The sequence below is a fragment of the Pseudorca crassidens genome, chromosome 20 (assembly GCF_039906515.1).
Source record: "Pseudorca crassidens isolate mPseCra1 chromosome 20, mPseCra1.hap1, whole genome shotgun sequence".
Taxonomy (NCBI): Eukaryota; Metazoa; Chordata; class Mammalia; order Artiodactyla; family Delphinidae; genus Pseudorca; species Pseudorca crassidens.
Genome location: NC_090315.1, coordinates 15,566,089 through 15,585,093, shown reverse-complemented (window position 1 = coordinate 15,585,093; position 19,005 = coordinate 15,566,089). Strand labels below are relative to the sequence as shown.

Genomic DNA, 19,005 nt, shown 5'->3' with positions numbered 1-19,005 from the left:
TATACGTGGCTGGCTAAATTTGACAGCGCAGTCTGAAGTATCAATTTGCCTTCAAGATTTGGAGGGGGAGAAACTTAAGTAATCTCATCTAGCAAATAATTTGAAAAATGAGTTTTACATTGAAATGAAGAGAGATGAAAAATGCAAATTCAGCTTTAGTCTTTATTTTGGGGGGAATAATTTGCATAGAGTCCACAAATATTACTATATACCGCAATGATTTTTTTTACATACCACACACAGATCAAGATAAAGAACATTTCGGGAATTCCCTGGTGGCGCAGCGGTTAAGAATCCGCCTTCCTTCCAATGCAGGGAACACGGGGAAGATCCCACATGCCACGGAGCAACTAAGCCCGTGTGCCACAACTACTGAGCCCGCAGTGCTACAACTACTAAAGCCCGGGCGCCTAGAGCCCATGCTCCGCAACAAAGAGAAGCCACCGCAATGAGAAGCCCGCACACAGCAACGAAGAGTAGTCCCAGCTCTCCGCAACTAGAGAAAGCCTGCGCGCAGCAACAAAGACCCAACTCAGCCAAAAATTAATTAATTAATTGATTAAAATAAATAAATAAAATAAAAGGTAAAGAACATTTCAAGGACGCCAGAGTGTTCCCTTGTGCCCCATCCTGGTCAGCTCTGACTCCACCTAGAAGTGACCACTTTTTGGACTTCTAGCACTGTAGATTAGTTTTGTGAATTCTTGAACTTCATTTAAATACAATCAGTGTAATGATATGTGTCCGGCATGTTTTTTTAAAAAAATATTTATGTATGCTGTGCCGGGTCTTAGTTGCGGCATATGGGATCTTTAGCTGCAGCATGCAAATCTTAGTTGCAGCATGCATGCAGGCTCTAGTTACCTGACCAAGGGATGAACCCCGGCCCCCTGCATTGGGAGCTCAGAGTCTTACCCACTGGACCACCAGGGAAGTCCTGTGTCTGGCATGTTTTTAATCAACATTATGGCTCTGAGATGAGTCCTTGTTATGGAGTATAGGAATAATACCTGTAGCCAGCTAGTAAATATTTTAGGTTTTGTGTGCCAGATGTTCTCTGTCACAACTGCTCAACTCTGCCAGTGTAGCATGAAAGCAACCATAGACAACATGTAAACAAATGAGTGTGGCTATATTCTGGTAAAACTTTACAGACACTGAAATTTGAATTTCATATAATTCTTACATGTTGCAAAACGCTATTCTTATTTTTTTTACATCATTTAAAAATGCAAAACCTTTTTTAGGTCATTGGCCATACAAAAATAGGTGAAAGGCCGTATTTTGTCCGTAGGCTGCAGTTTTTCAATTCTTACTATGATTTATTCATTCTATATTAACAGACATTTGTGTGATTTCCAGTTTTTTCTTAACTATGAATAAATCTGCCATGATCAATCTTAAAATATTTTTTGGTAGACATAGCATTCATTTCTATTAGGAATGCAAGAGTGGAATAGTTGGATCATAAAGTAGGTCTACATTTATATGTGTAGGTACTGTCAAACGATTTCCCAAAGTCTTTGTGTTAGTTTACACATACGTCAGCAATGTAAAGGATTCCAGTTGCTCCATATCCTCTTGAACACTTGGTATTGTTAGTCTTTTTAAATTTTTACAATGCTAGTAGGTGGGTAGTAGTATCTCAGTGTGATTTTAATCTGCATTTCCCTGATTAATACTCACTTTAGCATCCTTTCATATATCAACCATTTGGATAACCTCTCTGTTGAACTGCCTGTTTAACTCTTGACCATTTCATTAGAGTCAGTTTGTGGGGTTTTTTTTCTATTTATTTATAGCTATTTGTATATGCTGGGATATGAGGCCTTTTGTAGGATATATTTATTGTAGATATCTTTCCCAGGATATGGCTTGCCTTTCACTCTGATAATGAAATCTTTTTTTTTAACATCTTTATTGGAGTATAATTGCTTTACAATGGTGTGTTAGTTTCTGCTTTATAACAAAGTAAATCAGCTATACATATACATATATCCCCATATCTCCTCCCTCTTGCATCTCCCTCTCACCCTACCTATCCCACCCCTCTATGTGGTCACAAAGCACCAAGCTGATCTTCCTGTGCTATGCAGCTGCTTCCCACTAGCTATATATTTTACATTTGGTAGTATTTATAAGTCCATGCCACTCTCTCACTTCATCCCAGCTTACCCTTCCCCCTCCCTGTGTCCTCAAGTCCATTCTCTACGTGTGCATCTTTATTCCTGTCCTGCCCCTAGGTTCTTCAGAACCATTTTTTTTTTTTTAGATTCCACATATATGTGTTAGCATACGGTATTTGTTTTTCTCTTTCTGACTTACTTCAGTCTGTATGACAGACTCTAGGTCCATCCACCTCACTACAAATAACCCAATTACGTTTCTTTTTATGGATGACTAATATGCCATTGTATGTATGTGCCACATCTTCTTTATCTATTCATCTGTCGATGGACACTTAGGTTGCTTCCATGTCCTGGCTATTTTAAATAGTGCTGCAATGAACATTGGGGTACATGACTCTTTTTGAATTATGGTTCTCTCAGGGTGTATGTATGTCCAGTAGTGGGATTGCTGGGTCATATGGTAGTTGTATTTGTAGTTTTCTAAGGAACCTCCATACTGTTCTCCATAGTGGCTGTATCAATTTACATTCCCACCAACAGTGCAAGAGGGTTCCCTTTTCTCCACACCCTATCCAGCATTTATTGTTTCTAGATTTTTTGATGATGGCCATTCTGACTGGTATGAGGGGATACCTCACTGTAGTTTTGATTTGCGTTTCTCTAATGATTAGTGATGTTGAGCATCATGTGTTTGTTGGTAATCTGTATACCTTCTTTGAAGAGATGTCTATTTAGGTCTTCTGCCCATTTTTGGATTGGGTTGTTTCTTTTTTTGATAGTGAGTTGCATGAGCTGCTTGGAAATTTTGGAGGTTGATCCTTTGTCAGTTGCTTCATTTGCAAATATTTTCTCCCATTCTCAGTGTTTCGTCTTGTTTATGGTTTCCTTTGTTGTGCAAAAGCTTTTAAGTTTCATTAGGTCCCATTTGTTTATTTTTGTTTTTATTTCCATTTCTCTAGGAGGTGGGTCAAAAAGGATGTTGCTGTGATTTATGTCATAGAGTGTTCTGCCTATGTTTTCCTCTAAGAGTTTTATAGTGTCTGGCCTTACATTTAGGTGTTTAATCCATTTTGAGTTTATTTTTGTGTATGGTGTTAGGGAGTGTTCTAATTTCATTCTTTTACATGTACCTGTCCAGTTTTCCCAGCACCACTTATTGAAGAGGCTGTCTTTTCTCCATTGTTATATTATTGCCTCCTTTATCAAAAATAAGATGACCATATGTGTGTGCGTTTATCTCTGGGCTTTCTATCCTGTTCCATTGATTTATATTTCTGGTTTTGTGCCAGTACAGGCCCAGCTGCTCCGCGGCATGTGGGACCCTCCCAGACCGGGGCATGAACCTGTATCCCCTGCATCGGCAGGCAGACTCTCAACCACTGAGCCACCAGGAAAGCCCTTTTTGGTTTTTTTTGGCTGCATTCGGTCTTCATTGCCGCGTGTGGGCTTTCTCCAGTTGCGGCGAGTGGGGGCTACTCTTTGTTGTGGTGCACGGGCTTCTCATTGCAGTGGCTTATCTTGTTGCAGAGCACGGGCTCTAGGTGCGCAGGCTTTAGTAGTTGCAGCACGCGTGCCCAGTAGCTGCGGTGCACAGGCTTCAGTAGCTGTGGCGCGGGCTCTAGGGTGTGCGGGCTTCAGTAGTTGTGGCTTGTGTGCTCTAGAGCACAGGCTCAGTAGTTGTGGTGCACGGGCTTAGTTGCTCCAAGGCATATGGGATCTTCCTGGAACAGGGATCGAACCTGTGTCCCCTGTGTTGGCAGGAAGATTCTTAACCACTGTGCCACCAGGGAAGTCCCTGATTTTTGCATGTTATACCAACCTTACATTCCTGGCATAAATACCATTTGGTCATGGTGTATAAATGTTTTTAAAAAATTTTCTACTGGATTCAGTTTGTTAGTATTTTGTTGAGGATTTTTGTGCCTTTTTGTTACTTTTGTGTTGTTGTTTGCTATGGTAAATATTTTGTTTTAAAATTTTACTGTTTAATTACTTGAAGCTAGTATACATGGACACAATTTATGTTTTTATAGTCACATATCCAGTAATCATGCTAAATTTATTTATTCAACTACTTTTATAATTCTTTTGAATTTTCTACATACAAATTATGTCATCTGCAAATATTGTTATATTTCTTCTTTTCCAATCTTTATACCTTTTCCTTCTTTCCTGTTTATTGCACTAGCTTGGGCCTCCAGTATGACGTTGAATGTGAGTATTGGTAGTAGATTTCCTTGTTTTGCTCTCTTGAAGAATCCAGCAAGTATGTTGTCTGTAGGTTATTTAAAGATGCTCTTTATCAGATTGATAAAAGGCAATTTTCTTTTATACCACTTTTGTTGAGAGTTTTTATGAATTTGTACATGATTGATATTTTGTATTCCATCAAATATTTGGAAGAATTCACCAGTGAAAATGTTCAGGAGTAGAGTTTTCCTTGTGGGGAAATTTATAATTAAACATTTATTTTTCTTAACGGAATTACTCAAATTTTATATTTTTTCTCATGTCATTTTGGTAAGTTATATTTTTAGAGGAATTTTCCATTATTTGAAGTTGTCAAATTTATTGGTATAAAGTTGTCCCTAATGCCTTCTTATTTATCCTTCAAAACCTATAAAATCTTTTTCCATACCTGATATTTGTAGGGTTATTTTCCTCTTTCTTGGTCAGTCTTGCTAAGGCTTATCAATTTTGTTAAACTTTCAAAGAACTGGTTTTTGGCTTAGTTTATTTTCTCTATTACTACTTTGTTTTCTATTTTAGTGATATCAAACTTATCTTTATTACTTCCTTTTAAATACCTTCTTTGGGTTTAAATTGATGTTCTTTCTTTTAGTTTTTTACAGTGGAGGCTTATACCATTCATATTCAATATTTTTTATTTTTTGATATATGCATTTAGAGCTAGAAACATGCCTCAAATTACTGCTTTTACTACAACCCAAGTGTTTTTTTTTTTTACAAGAGAACAAATCCTACACTTTTATTTATTTACTTTTCAATAAGTTTAAATCCTTAAAAGGTACAGCATCACACGGATTCTGTGTCCAATGGCCTTAGCAAGAAGATTGCTTTGGAATTTGGCATGAACCATGCCACTGTTTCCATGAACACCCGTTATCTTTCCCCAGCTTACTCTGGTTTTGTTAGGTTTTCCATAAGTAGTTACTGTGTTGTTCTTTGCTTTGTACACATAAGTACACCTCTTGCCTAGACAGAATTCAGTTTCATCTTGAGCATATATACCTTCAACTTTCAGGAGAGCTGTGTGCTCCCTCTGGTTCCACAGACCCCACCGATAGCCAGAAAAAGTGGCCTTGGACCATAGCCTTTCAGACATATCTGTCATTTTAGAAGTCCTCTTCCCAACAGGCCCCACTTATTTGCCCCCAAAGTTCAGCTGCGGGAGCTCCACACACCTCCACAGGGTCCAAGATGGTTGAAAAAGCCCAAGTGTTTTGGTTTTTTTTCATTATTATTAAGGTCAAAATATTTTAAAATTTCTATTCTGCCTTATTATTTGACCCATTGATTTTATAGAATTATATTGCTTAAGTTCAGATAACTTGGGAATTTTTCAATATTTTGTTTTGTTATTGTTGTTGATTTTTAGTTTAATTCCATTGTGATCACACAACATACTGTACATGATTTCAAACCTATGAAATGTATTAAATCTGCTTTATGGCCCAGTGTATAGACTATTTTGCTAAATGATCCATGTTCACTTGAAATGAATATATATTCTGTCATTGCTAGGTGTTGTATTCTGTATTTGTTAAGTTGGCTAATTGTGTCATTCTCATATTGTTACTGATTGTTTTGGGACTATTTATATATGAGTTAATAGGACTTGTGTGTTAAAATCATTTATTTATTAAAGTGGCTGTATCTTTTTCTCCATTTTAGTTCTGTTAATCTTCGTTTTCAGAGTAGAATTCTAAAAATTCTCCCACAATGAGATATTATCTCAGTAGCTGATTGGCAAAAAAAGTTTTAAAGTGTTACAAGTGTTGTCAAGGATGTGGAACAACTCTCAACTATGTGGCAGTAAGTGTCAATTGAAATGATTCTGGAAACTCTTTGACATCACCTAGAGAAGCTGGGAAGCACATGCCCTAGAACAAAGCAAGTCCACCTGTAAGTATTATACTTTAGAGTTAATCTTACACAGACTTTTAAAGGTCTACAGAAATGTTCAAAACAGCACCACTTGAAATAGGAGGGAAAAATCTGGAAACAACTCAAGTATCCATCAAGAGGCTATATAAATAAAATTTGGCAGATGTACACAGTAGAGTGCTGCCCAACATTGAGAAAATGAACAAATTCCCAGAACATAATGTTGAGTTTTTTTTTAAGTGACAATACATAGAATGTCATTTCACTAAATTTCAAAACACATGCAAATCTAAACAATATGTTATTTGGGGATATGTACATATATGGCAAATCTGTAAAGAAAACCATGGGAATGACTAAATTCAGGTGATGGTTAACTTTATGGGAGATGGGGGAGGAGCATCTAGGACACTTCAGGGACTTCCCTGGTGCTCCAGTGGGTAAGACTTTGAGTTCCCAATGCAGGGGGCCCAGGTTCGATCAATCGTTGGGGAAATAGATCCTGCATGCATGCCACAACTAAGAGACTGCATGCTGCAACTGAGAGTCTGCATGCCACAACTAAGAAGTCCACATGCCACAACTAAAAGATCCCACATGCCACTACTAAAGATCATGCACGTGGCAACGAAGATCCCGCGTGCCGCAACTAAGACCCAGAGCAGCCTAAATAATAAATAAATAAATATTTAGGATACTTCAAAGGAACTGATAATAACTTTTTCTTAAGCTGAGTGGTAGGCCCACAGAATTTATTTTCATTCATTCAACTGTACTTATGTTCATATATATATATGCTTGTGTGTGGAATTCTAAGTTAATAAATAGGCTCAAAATGAAACAGGATGAAAATATGAAATAGCTGAACAATTGTATTACTGAATTCAAGCCAAGGAATTCTCTGACACAACCCAAAGAATTAAAGGAATACAAGAAGCAAGAATATAAACCCAGAGAATGTATTCAGGAGAACTTGATGAAGATAAAACTAGAAAATAATGACATAGAAAATTAAAAAAAAATACAGTTGACCCTTGAACAACACAGATTTGAACAGTGCAGGTCCACTTATACATGGATTTTTTTCAATAAATACGTGCTATAGTACTACATTATTTGCAGTTGGTTGAATCCTCAGATGTGGGACCTAGGATATGAATATGGAAGACCCACTGTAAAGTTATACACAAATTTTCAATTGCACAGAGGGTCAGGGCCCCAACCCCAGTGTATTTCAAGGGTCAACTGTACAACCAAAACTAGTTTTTAAAAAAATGACCAAAATCTTGTCATTTGAAAAGAGCAAGGGTAGACTTTTGCTTACATACAGTGAGTAGGTCACATGCATTTATTTCCCATCACTATCCAAAAAGAGATGAAAATAACAATGACAACAACAAATGTGAAGACAAAACTACAAAAAATAAGAAAATTCAAGGAACTCTGGTATGAAAGAGCTTATGACCAATTTACAAATTCCCTGAAGGGCCCAGGTTCCACAGAAAAGGACCTTCGTGAGGTATGGATCTGGAAGTAGAGGACTGGTTGAAAATTTATACACAAACTCATTGCCCTGATCTTCCCCCTCTACAGTTAACTTTTCTCCCTTGTCTAAAAAGTACATTTGATCTCTGGATAAATTGATTTTGAGAAGATGTAGAGGATGCACAAAGAAGGGCAGACAGACACAGTTAGAATGAATAATAACCACAGTCTGAAATCTTCTTAAGCTTCTTTCCCTATCCTGGTACCAGTCTCCAGCAACTCAACACATAACCTTCACAGGCAGGAAACTGGAGGAGTCCTCTAAGGAGAAACTAAAGAGCAAAGAGAATAGAATTCTGGGGGTGTCCCAGAGAAAAGATTGCTTCTGAAATCCATCAGTCGGCAGGCTTTAACTCATGACTCAAAGTAAGGATTACCACGTGGTTGAGAAAAGCACCTAAATGAAAGACAGAGAACAATTCAAACAGGAAAAGGGAATTTGGTCATAACAAAGACAATACATGTAGCTAAGAGAACTTTAAATAAATAATATTTACATAATTGACTATCCTACCTATCACATGCATAATATTATTATATATTATTCATATAATTATGAATCAAATATAATGAATATAATATATATACTATATATAACATTAATATATAATTTCATAAATATCAGAGAAGATATTGCATTCCTAAAGAACAGTATACTATATAGAAAAAAACCATGAGAGAGCTCTAGGAATTTAAAAATATGACTTATTAAAAATTAAATAGAAGTAGAAGATAAAATTCCTAGAGTTGAGTAAAAAGACAGAGAAAATAGGAAGAAAACATTTAGAAGCTTAAGCCATGTAAGTTCCTTCAAATAATTCCAGTGAGAGCGAGGAAAGAAGGAAAGAAAGAAAATACAGAAAAATTTTCCAGCCCAGAAGTACATGAGTCTCTAGAACGAAAATATCCACCTGACACCCAGCATTAAAAAATTTTAAAGAGGGATTTCCCTGGTGGTCCAGTGGTAAAGAATCCGCCTTCCAATGCAGCAGGACGCTGGTTCGATCCCTGGTCAGCGAACTAAGATCCCACATGCTGCGGGGCAACTAAGACCGCATGCCACAACTACTGAGCCCATGCGCCTCAGCTAGAGAGCCCGCATGCTCTGGAGCCCACGTGCCACAACTAGAGAGAAGCCCATATGCCGCATGGAAAGATCCTGCATGGTTGCAACTAAGACCCGACACAGCCAAAAATAAATTTAAAAATAAATTTAAAGATCCACACCAAGGAACAAAATTACAAAATTTTAGTACATTGTGTGATATATATCACCCTAAACGTTCCAGGAGGGTTGGGAACACAGATTACGCACAAAGAAATAGAAAACAGATGACAAGCCTTTACAAAAGCAACATTAGCTACTGTAAGATTTTATCTGATGTTATGCCTTCAAATTCTAATTTATAGTAGAATTCTCACCACAGGCAATAAGTGAGATTGCAATAAAGGTATTTTCAGACAGTAAGAACTTAAACATTTACCTCAAAGGCATGCATTTGAACGAAGTTGTTGGAGAGAGGCAATCAGCAAAAATGAGAAACATACAAAATTAACAAGACTTGGAACATAGGAATTCAATTCCCGAAAAGGGAGAAGGGAAGTCTTACAGAAACCCTGCAGTCCAGACTGGAGCTACAAGATGATGGCTGTGAAAGAGATTCGGCAAGGGGGAGAAGAAGTATCAGATAAGTTTGAACATTTGGAAAAATCATTGCTTAGAGTTTGACACTTTGGAGGGGTGGGGAGAACATTTAGAAAAGTGTAGCAATAGGAGCAAGTACATATACATATAAACCAAGTCAGCTAAATCCACAATAAAAAAAATTGTGTAAAAAATATACTTGGCTCTGAAGCACAAAAATATATAATCAGTATATAAATACCAAATACCGCTTTAACCAATAACTGTGATATAGTCATATTTGGAAGTGGTAAAGGGAGAGGACAGGGTGGGAGGGTCTTGTTTTAAATGAGGTTTGAAGTTTTGATCATTAAACAGGACATTTTAATTATTTTAACCACTAAAATGAGACTGATTTTTTAAAATAAATTTATTTACTTATTTTTGGCTGCATTGGGTCTTCGTTGCTGTGCGCGTCTTTCTCTAGTTGCAGCGAGTGGAGGCTACTGTTCGTTGCAGTACATGGGCTTCTCATTGCAGTAGATTCTCTTGTTGCGGAACTCAGGCTCTAGCCTCGTGAGCTTCAGTAGTTGTGGCATGTGGGCTCAGTAGTTATGGCACACAGGCTTAGTTGCTACGCAGCATGTGGGATCTTCCCGGACCAGGGCTCAAACCCAGGTCGCCTGCATTGACAGGTGGATTCTTAACCACTGCGCCACCAGGGAAGCCCAAGACTGATCTTTTAACGAACAGTGGTAAAAGGAATTTTTTATTACCTAAGAGTGACTAAGGACGTTATTGGGCTCCTATACAAATATATAATTTTTACTCCTCTTCATGTTACTATGTAGTCCTCATTTCTACATTTTGGTATGGGTCCAGGAATACATTATTATGATCCTATCATAATAAAGGAGATAATTTTGTCTCCTTTTCTCCCCAGTATTTATGCCTGAAATTATTTTACTTAATTAAGTGCCAGTCATAATTCTGAAGGCACACCTAACCACCATGTAATTAATCAAAATGCCACACATCCAGCCTCATACACAGAAACAGCGATGCACAAGCGCAGACCCTGTGGAAAACCATAACCAGAGGCGTTGGCCTATCAAAACCATTCCAGAAATGATACACTGTAGAGCACAGCCACATTCACGGATACACACAATCTCACGCACTTCACTAACCAACCGCGCAGACTTCCGGCTTCAGAGCTGGGCATAATCGTCCATTCTCTGCGGAGTCATCGCAGTACCCCATCCAAATAATTACACGCAAGAACAGCCCCACGCACAGAAACAACGCTGTCCAGATTACACACTCAGGCACACAGGCATCCAGCCGGCTCCGGAATCCTGGCCCCTAGCAGGTTTTACCGCCGCGTTCCAAACCCAACAGCTCCCTCTAGAAGAAGCGAAGGAACACACACACACACACACACACACACACACACACACACACACACACACACACACACACACACACACACACACACACACACACACACACACACACACACACACACACACACACACACACACACACACACACACACTCCTCTTTGCGCCTGCGCACTAGTGACTGTGCGGAGAATTCCCGGCAATCTCCGGGAGGGGCGGGTCGCGGAGACGATAACCAATGAAAAAAAAGCCAGAGGCCAAGACACTTCCCGCAGGGTAGCGGGCCGGAGTCAGTCTCAGCGTGTAATTCGAGGGTTCGTGTTCAGGGGTCTGAGGTTTCCTGGAGCCTCCTCGGCCTTTCACCGCCTCCTACACGCTTGGAGGAGGCGTGGGACTTGCGTCTGACAGAGACAGGCACTTCCCAGAGCCCCAGTGTCACAGCCTTGGGAAAGAGCTGTTCTCCTATGCCTATTCCATTGGAGTGTGGTGAGATGGGAACCCGTGCAGCCGCAGCTTTTCTCGGACACCTATGTTTGGGAGGGGACAGGCGGCACTCTGGAGACCCGACTGCGCATGGGAAGCAGAGGGTTTAGGGCATTTGGGGTCTAGAGTCTTCTGCCGCTCTATGTTTCCCCCCAGGGTTCCACCAGGTTGGTGCAGGTTGACCTCGTGTTAGGCTGCACCCTGCAGGTCTGCAAGCCTTGTAGTTGCCCAGCAGCGGGTTGCAAGAAAGAGCATGGAGACAGCGGTAGAGACATCAAGGGTTTATTGGACAGGAAATCTTTCAGCTCTGAAGCAAAGGCCCTGGGGTGATACTCCACTGTGTATGGCAGACATCAGGCAGGACACAGGCAGTAGTCTTCCTCTGGGAGAGGAGAAGGAGGAGGAGGTTACCAATTATTGGGGAATTGATGTCAGGTGGGCTCATTAGTTTCCAGGGAAACCAGTAGAAGAGTGTGTCCCTCATTGCCCCTTTGGTTAACAACCATCACTGGGGCAGGTGTTGCCCCTTGATAAACTAGCATGGTGTAGCCATTCTGGTCTTGATCTCAGACAGCAGTGAGCAGTGGCTTGAAGTGAGATTTTAGTTCCCTGCCCAGGATTTGGACCTGGGTAGCCCAAAAGAAAACCAGGAATCCTAGCTGCTAGACCACTAAAGGCTAGGGGCTAGAAGCAAAGTTCCCCTGGCTCTTGCCTCATTTGAAAAATGAATTTCTCAAGGAGGCAGAAACAGGTACAAAGTTTATTGTTAGAGACACAACACAACAAGTTGGGGAGCACACGGAGAAACAGTTTGTTTATTTAAGACAGAAGCAAGATAGAGATACGCACCCGGGTGTGGGTGTCCTCCCTAATGAGGAGAAGCGCAGTAGAGAGGAGGTCAAATCATTGGGGCTCGTGCAAAGACGAGGAACAGGCACCCTTGCTCACTCCCTGAGAGGAGCTGCTTTGGTCCTTAAATGGGGTAACAATGGGAGCAGATCCATGGGTTGGGTAGGAGGCGTAGCCTAGGTGGTCAGCCCACCCCCTTGGTGGTGCTGTGTACCACGCTTTTGCTCCCAGCCCCTCAGAAACGGCAGTTGGTTTGTGGCTTTTTGTATTTTTGTTCATAATTGCCCCAACTGCCTGTGTGTGCAGTTATTTTTAGTCCCTTATAGTTTCATTGTATTCCGTTGCTCAAGGAGATGTCTGTCCAGGTGCACGCACTCTGGGTCCCAGGTCCCAGCCTATCTCAGAAGGACCCATAGGACATTTCTGGAAAAACGAAGGCAGTGAACGGCCTCAGGGGTGACCAGCTGCAGTGTCAGAACTGCAGCGTATCCAGAGCTGTGAACCCAGACATTCTAGTCTTCTACTTTCTTTGCGTGCATGTGAAAGTGAGGGGCAGAGATGGTAGTGGAGACTGGGTTTTGACCAATCTTCAAAAAGACCAGATATCTCAGGCAACCCTTTCCCTGGCTACTGCCATTCTCCACAGAAGTCATGTGAGAAGGAGAGAATTGCTGCTGTACATCAAAAAATCAAATTCAAGGTGAGTTTGTGCTTCCTCTTTGTTCCATGAAATGCATTTCGTTTTTCAGTATGTGGAAACATCTGGTGTCCTCCTGAAACATTTTCATTGATTTACCCTTAAGTCTTCCTTCCACAGGGAAAGTCACAGGTCCTGGGGATAGATCCCATTCCCCAGTGCACCCAGATGTCCTTCTGGTTAATTATTTGCATTTTGCAAATAATTTAATTCTTCCTGTTGACTCTCTTTTATTAAACATTTCTTAGGCTGTAGAAATGCAACTCTGGAGGATAATAGACTATTACTTTAGACAGTGATTTATTAATGAAGAGAATATACCTGCTTGGAATCACACACTGGATATTCTTAATCTTCTACAAAGGCTTGAGATCAAAAGCAAATAGGGTAGGAGATGGTTTGACTCATTTCAGTCAGTGACAAGGACCTTGCTTTGTGAAACTTTTAAGAGTACAAATGTAATTGGTGGTTTGAGAGGTCTGTTTCAACTAGGGTGTAGATCCCACCACCACTCTACTCCAGAATACCTAATGGTATTTTTTGTAGTACTGGCCAGGTCTGCTTCCTGGTTTGTCAGCATAACTTTGTTTCAGGTCACATTTTTGTGTGATGTGTGAGCAGTATGGTATAATGGCTAAGAGTGTGGGTCTAATACCTGGGTTAAAATCCTAGCTCTAACGCTTGCTAGGTGTGTGAGCTGCTTGGGTAGTTTATTCAACCTCTCCTTGCCATAGTTTCTTTTTTTTCTCCAAAATATTTTGTAAAGACTGTTTTTTTTTAAGAGCAGTTTTAGGTTTACAACAAAATTGAGAGGAAAGTACCGACATTTCCTATATATCCCCCGTCCCAATACATACATAGCTTACCCCATTATTAATAACCCCCACCAGAGTGGTACCTTTTTTTTTTTTTTAAACCAAGGATGAACGTACATCAACGCATAAGTCACCCAAAGTCCGTAATTTACCTTACTGTTGTACCTTCGTGTTGTACTTTCTGTGGTTTGGGACAAATGTATAATGACATATATCCATCATTCCAACGTCATAGAGTGTTTTCATTACCTGAAAAGTCCTCTGTGCTCTGCTGATTCATCTCCACCCACCCCCCACAAACACTGATCTTTTTATTGTCTCCATGGATTTCCTTTTTCCAGAATGTCATATAGTTGGAAGCAGACAGTATGTAACCTCTTCAGATCAGCTTCTTTCACTTAGTACTGTGCATTTAAGTCTCCTTCCTGTGTTTTCATGGCTTGATGGCTTATTTCTTTTTTAGCACTGAATAATAGTCCATTGTCTGGAGGGACCACAGTTTATCCATTCACCTACTGAAAGTCATCTTGGTTGTTTCTGAGTTTTGGCAATTATAAGAAAGCTGCTGTAAACACCTGTGTGCAGGTTTTTGTGTGAATATGTTTTCATCTACTTAGGGTAAATACCAAAGATCTTTATTACTGGGTTGTATGGTAAGAAAGAGTATGTTTAGTTTTGTAAAAAAACACCAAACTTTCTTCCAAGGTGGCTATGCCATTGTTTCTTAACTGGAAAATACCTACCGTGTAGCATTATTATGAGGGTTAGATGAGTTACTAGTGTAAAGTCCTTAGAATAGCCCCTGGCACATACTAAAAGCTCAGAAAACATTGCCTGTTATGATGTGGTAATTCTGGGTCATTCCCCTTCAGCTTTCTGCAGATCAGGAACAATGACAGTGTAAACTTAAATTTCTTGGCACTTGCAGGTAAGAAAATGAAGCAAATGCCAAAGTCCTGTAGAGTGGCATTTAACTCTATGCCATTTACCTTCCTTTATGGGATTCCAGGCAAAAACTGAATCCTTGATTTCCCCCCACACACATTTATTGAGATATACTTGGCATATAACATTGTGTAAGTTTATGGTGTACAGTGTGAAGATTTGGTAAATGTATACATGGTGAAATGATTACTACATAGTTAGCTCTGTGCGTGTATGTGTGGTGAGAACGTTTAAAATCTACTCTTTTAGCAACTTTCAAGTGTACAGTACAGAATTGTTAACTATAGTCACCAAGCTGGACATTAGATCCCCAGTTAGATCTTCTAACTGGAAGTCTGTACCCTTTAACCAACATCTTCCCATTTCCCCAGTGCCCTAGCACCTGGCAGACTCCATCCACTTTTTGTTTCAATGAGTTTGGTTTTCTTAGACTCCACATATAAGTGAGGTCATACAGTATTTGTCTTTTTCTGACTTATTTCACTTACTGTAATGCTTTCAAGGTTCATTCATGTTGTCCCAAATGACAGGATTTCCTTCTTTTTTCGGGCTAATATTCCATTGTGTGTGTTTATATCTATATATAAAGAATATGTGTTGTATGCACATATCACATGTACATTTAACCCATTTTCTTTATCCATTTATTGGTGGACAGACAAGCTGGTTGCATGTTTTGGCTATTGTAAATAATGCTACAGTGAGCACCCCTGCGAACATGGCATTGCGAGCGGTGCGGAGCGTGTGGCCCGTGGTCTACAGCCTGTGCGCCGTCTCTGCGCCCAACGCGCCCTGCCCGCCGCGGCCCTGGGGACTGCGGGGCGGGCGCCATCAGGGCGCTGCGCACCGGACCCGCTCTGCTGTCGGGTCGTAAATTCACAGACAAACATGAATGGGTAATAATAGAAAAAGGTGTTGGAATAGTGGGAATCAGCAATTTTGCACAGGAAGCTTTGGCAGATGTTGTTTACTGTAGTCTGCCTGAAGTTGGGACAAAATTGAACAAACGAGGAATTCGGTGCTTTGGAAAGTGTGAAAGCTGCTAGCGAACTATTCTCCTCTATCAGGAGAAGTAACTGAAATTAATGAAGCTCTAGCAGAAAATCCAGGAATTGTCAACAAATCTTGTTATGAAGATGGTTGGCAGATCAAGATGACGCTCAGTAACTCTTCAGAACTAGATGAACTAATGAGTGAAGAAGCATATGAGCAATACATAAAATCTATTGAGGAGTGAAAGTGGAACCCCTAAATAAACTAGTTTGAAACAACTTAATCTAGCATAGTTGTCTTAAATTAATGGTGGATAGATTTTTAAAAAGAACCTTTTAGCAAAAGAAACTACTTGCAACAATGTTGCCTGAAGAAAATACCCCTTAACTGCCTAATGACTTCAGATAAACACCACATCTTTTTCACAACACCCTATAATTTTTTTTTATTTTTATTTTTTGCGGTACGCGGGCCTCTCACTGTTGTGGCCTCTCCCGTTGCGGAGCACAGGCTGCGGACGCGCAGGCTCAGCGGCCATGGCTCACGGGCCCAGCCGTTCCGCGGCATGTGGGATCTTCCCGGACCGGGGCACGAACCCGTGTCCCCTGCATCGGCAGGCGGACTCTCAACCACTGCACCACCAGGGAAGCCCCTCAACACCCTATAATTTTTAGGCTAATCTCCAGTTATAATATTTAGAATTCCTGAAATTATCTGTGGTAAAACTAGTTATAAAAATTATGTAATTCAAGGATAACATTGTTATCTTAACCTTGTATAATATTGTAACTTGCTTACAGCCATCCCTGGATTTGGGTCAAAATACTCAATGAACTTCCCACTGGAAATAAATGGCAGTGGGGAAAAGTTGTTTAGATGTATAGTGTCCAGTGAAGAACATTACTATCTTAATTTTGCAGTATACTGTGTTTGCTTGTGCTACTTCTATACAGTGAAGCAACAGCCTTGCAGGAAAATAAGAAACAGTTTAATAATAAAATATTCAACTTCTTAATAAAAAAAATAATGCTGCAGTGAACGTGGGGGTACAAATAAATCTCTTTGAGATAGTGATTTCATTTCCTTTGTGTATATACCCAGAAGTGGGATTGCTGGATCATTTGATTGATCTATTTTTAAGTTTTTGAGGAACTGCCATACAGTTTTCTATAATGGCTGCACAAATTTACATTTCTACCAACAGTGTACAAGGGCATCCTTTTCTCCACATCCTTGACAACACTTGTTATCTTGTCTTCCTAGGGATAGACATTTCTAACAGGTGTGAGGTGATATCTCATTGTGGTTTTGATTTGCATTTCCCTGATTAGTGATGTCAAGCATCTTTTCACATACCTGTTGACCATTTGTATGTCTTTGGGAAAATGTCTATTTAGGTCTTCTGCCTTTTATTTATTTATGTTTTGGCTGTGCTGTGCAGCATGTGGGAATCTTAGTTCCCCAGCCAGGGATTGAACCCATGCCCCCTGCAGTGGAAGCACAGAGTCTTAACCACTGGAAGGGAAGTCCCTTCTGCCCATTTTTTAATCAGATTTTTTTCTCTTGAGTTGTATGTGCTTCTTATATGTTTGAGTTATTAATCCCTTATCACATGTATGGTTTGCAAATATTTTCTTCCATTCTGAAGCCTGCCTTTTTATTTTGTTAATGGTTTCTTTTGCTGTGCAGAAGTTTTTTAGTCTGATGGAGTCCTACTTGTTTATTTTTTCTGCTGTGGCCTGTGCTTTTGGTGTCATGTCCAAAATATCATTGCCAAGGGAATTCCCTGGCAGTCCAGTGGTTAGGACTCCCCACTTCCACTCCTGGGGGCCTGGGTTCGATTCCTGGTTGGGGAACTAAGATCCTGCAAGCTGTGCAGTGCAGCCTATATGTATGTGTGCATGTGTGTGTGTGTGTGTGTATCATTGCCAACACCAGTTTTCCCAGTGTTTTCTCCTAGTAGTTTTATGTTTTCAGGTCTTACATTTAAGTCTCTAATTCAATGAATTAGAGACTTAATTTTTGTTAGTGGTGTAAGATACGGGTCCAGTTTCATCCTCTTGCATGTGAATATATCCAGTTTTCCCAGCACCATTTATTGAGGAGGCTTCCTTTCCCTACTGTGTATTTTTGGCTCCTTTGTCAACTATTAGTTGACTGAATATTTGTGAGTTTATTTCAGAGCTCTTAATTCTATTCTGTTGGTCTATGTGTCTGTTGTTATGTCAGTATTAAACTGTTTTGACTAGCTATGTAGTATAGTTTGAAATCAGGACATGTGATGTCTCCAGCTTTGTTGTTCTTTTTCAAGATTGTTTCGGCTATTCAAGGTCTTTTGGGTCCCATACCTATTTTAGAATTGTTTTTTCTATTTCTGTGAAAATGCCAGTGGAATTTTGATAGGGATTGCATTGAATCTATAGATAGCTTTGGGTAGTATGGACATTTTAACAATATTAATTCTTCTGATCCATGAACGCAGAATATCTTTCATTAATTTGTGTCTTCTTCAGTTTCTTTCATCAGTGTCATAGTTTTCACTGTACAGATCTCTCATTTCCTTGGTAAAATTTATTCCCAAATATTTTCTTGTTTTTGATGCTATTTTAAATGGAATTGTTTTCTTTATTTCTTTTTCAGATACTTCAGTGTTAGTGCATAGAAATACAACTGATTTTTGTATGTTGGTTTTATATTCTGCAGTTTTACTCAATTTGTGTATTAGTTCTATCAGTTTTTGGTGGAGTCTTTAGGATTTTTCTACATATAAGTTCATGTCATCAACAGACAAATTTTACTTCTTCAGTTTTGATTAGGATGCTTTTTATTTATTTTTCTTGCCTGATTGCTCTAGCACTTCCAGTACTATGTTGAATAGGATTGGTGAGAGAGGGCACCCTTACATTTTTCCTGCTCTTAGAGGAAAAGCTGTCAACCTTTCACTACTGAGTATGATATTTGCTGTGAGTTTGTTGTATATGGCCTTTATTATTTTGAGATATATTCCTTCTATACCCAGTTTTTTTTTTTGTTGTTGTTTTTTGGGGTTTTTTTTGTGGTACGTGGGCCTCTCAGTGTTATGGCCTCTCCCGTTGCGGAGCACAGGCTCTGGATGTGCAGGCTCAGCGGCCATGGCTCATGGACCCAGCCGCTCCGCGGCATGTGGGATCTTCCTGGACCGGGGCATGAACCCATGTCCCCTGCATCGGCAGCTGGACTCTCAGCCACTGAGCCACCAGGGAAGCCCTATACCCAGTTTTTTGAGAGTTCTTATCATGAAAGGAATTTTAATTTTGTCAATGCTTTTTCTGCATCTAATAAGGTGATCCTGTGATTTTTATCCTTCAGTCTATTAATGTGGTATACCACATTTATTGATTTGCATCCCAGGGGT

General features: G+C 39.9%; 1 long non-coding RNA gene and 2 pseudogenes across 1 annotated transcript in view; 2 read left to right on the top strand and 1 right to left on the bottom strand.

Moving 5' to 3' along the window:
- Positions 1-5,115: 5,115 nt before the first annotated feature.
- LOC137215289 (large ribosomal subunit protein eL33 pseudogene) lies at positions 5,116-5,508 on the bottom strand (annotated as a pseudogene).
- Positions 5,509-11,078: 5,570 nt separating this feature from the next.
- LOC137215301 (uncharacterized) overlaps positions 11,079-19,005 on the top strand; it is a 38,385-nt gene continuing 30,458 nt past the window's right edge. Inside the window, exons 1-2 of the long non-coding RNA XR_010939230.1 lie at positions 11,079-11,315; positions 12,808-12,861. This is a non-coding gene — a long non-coding RNA (uncharacterized lncRNA). The remainder of the gene's footprint in view (positions 11,316-12,807; positions 12,862-19,005) is intronic.
- On the top strand, positions 15,337-15,983 carry LOC137215282 (glycine cleavage system H protein, mitochondrial-like; annotated as a pseudogene).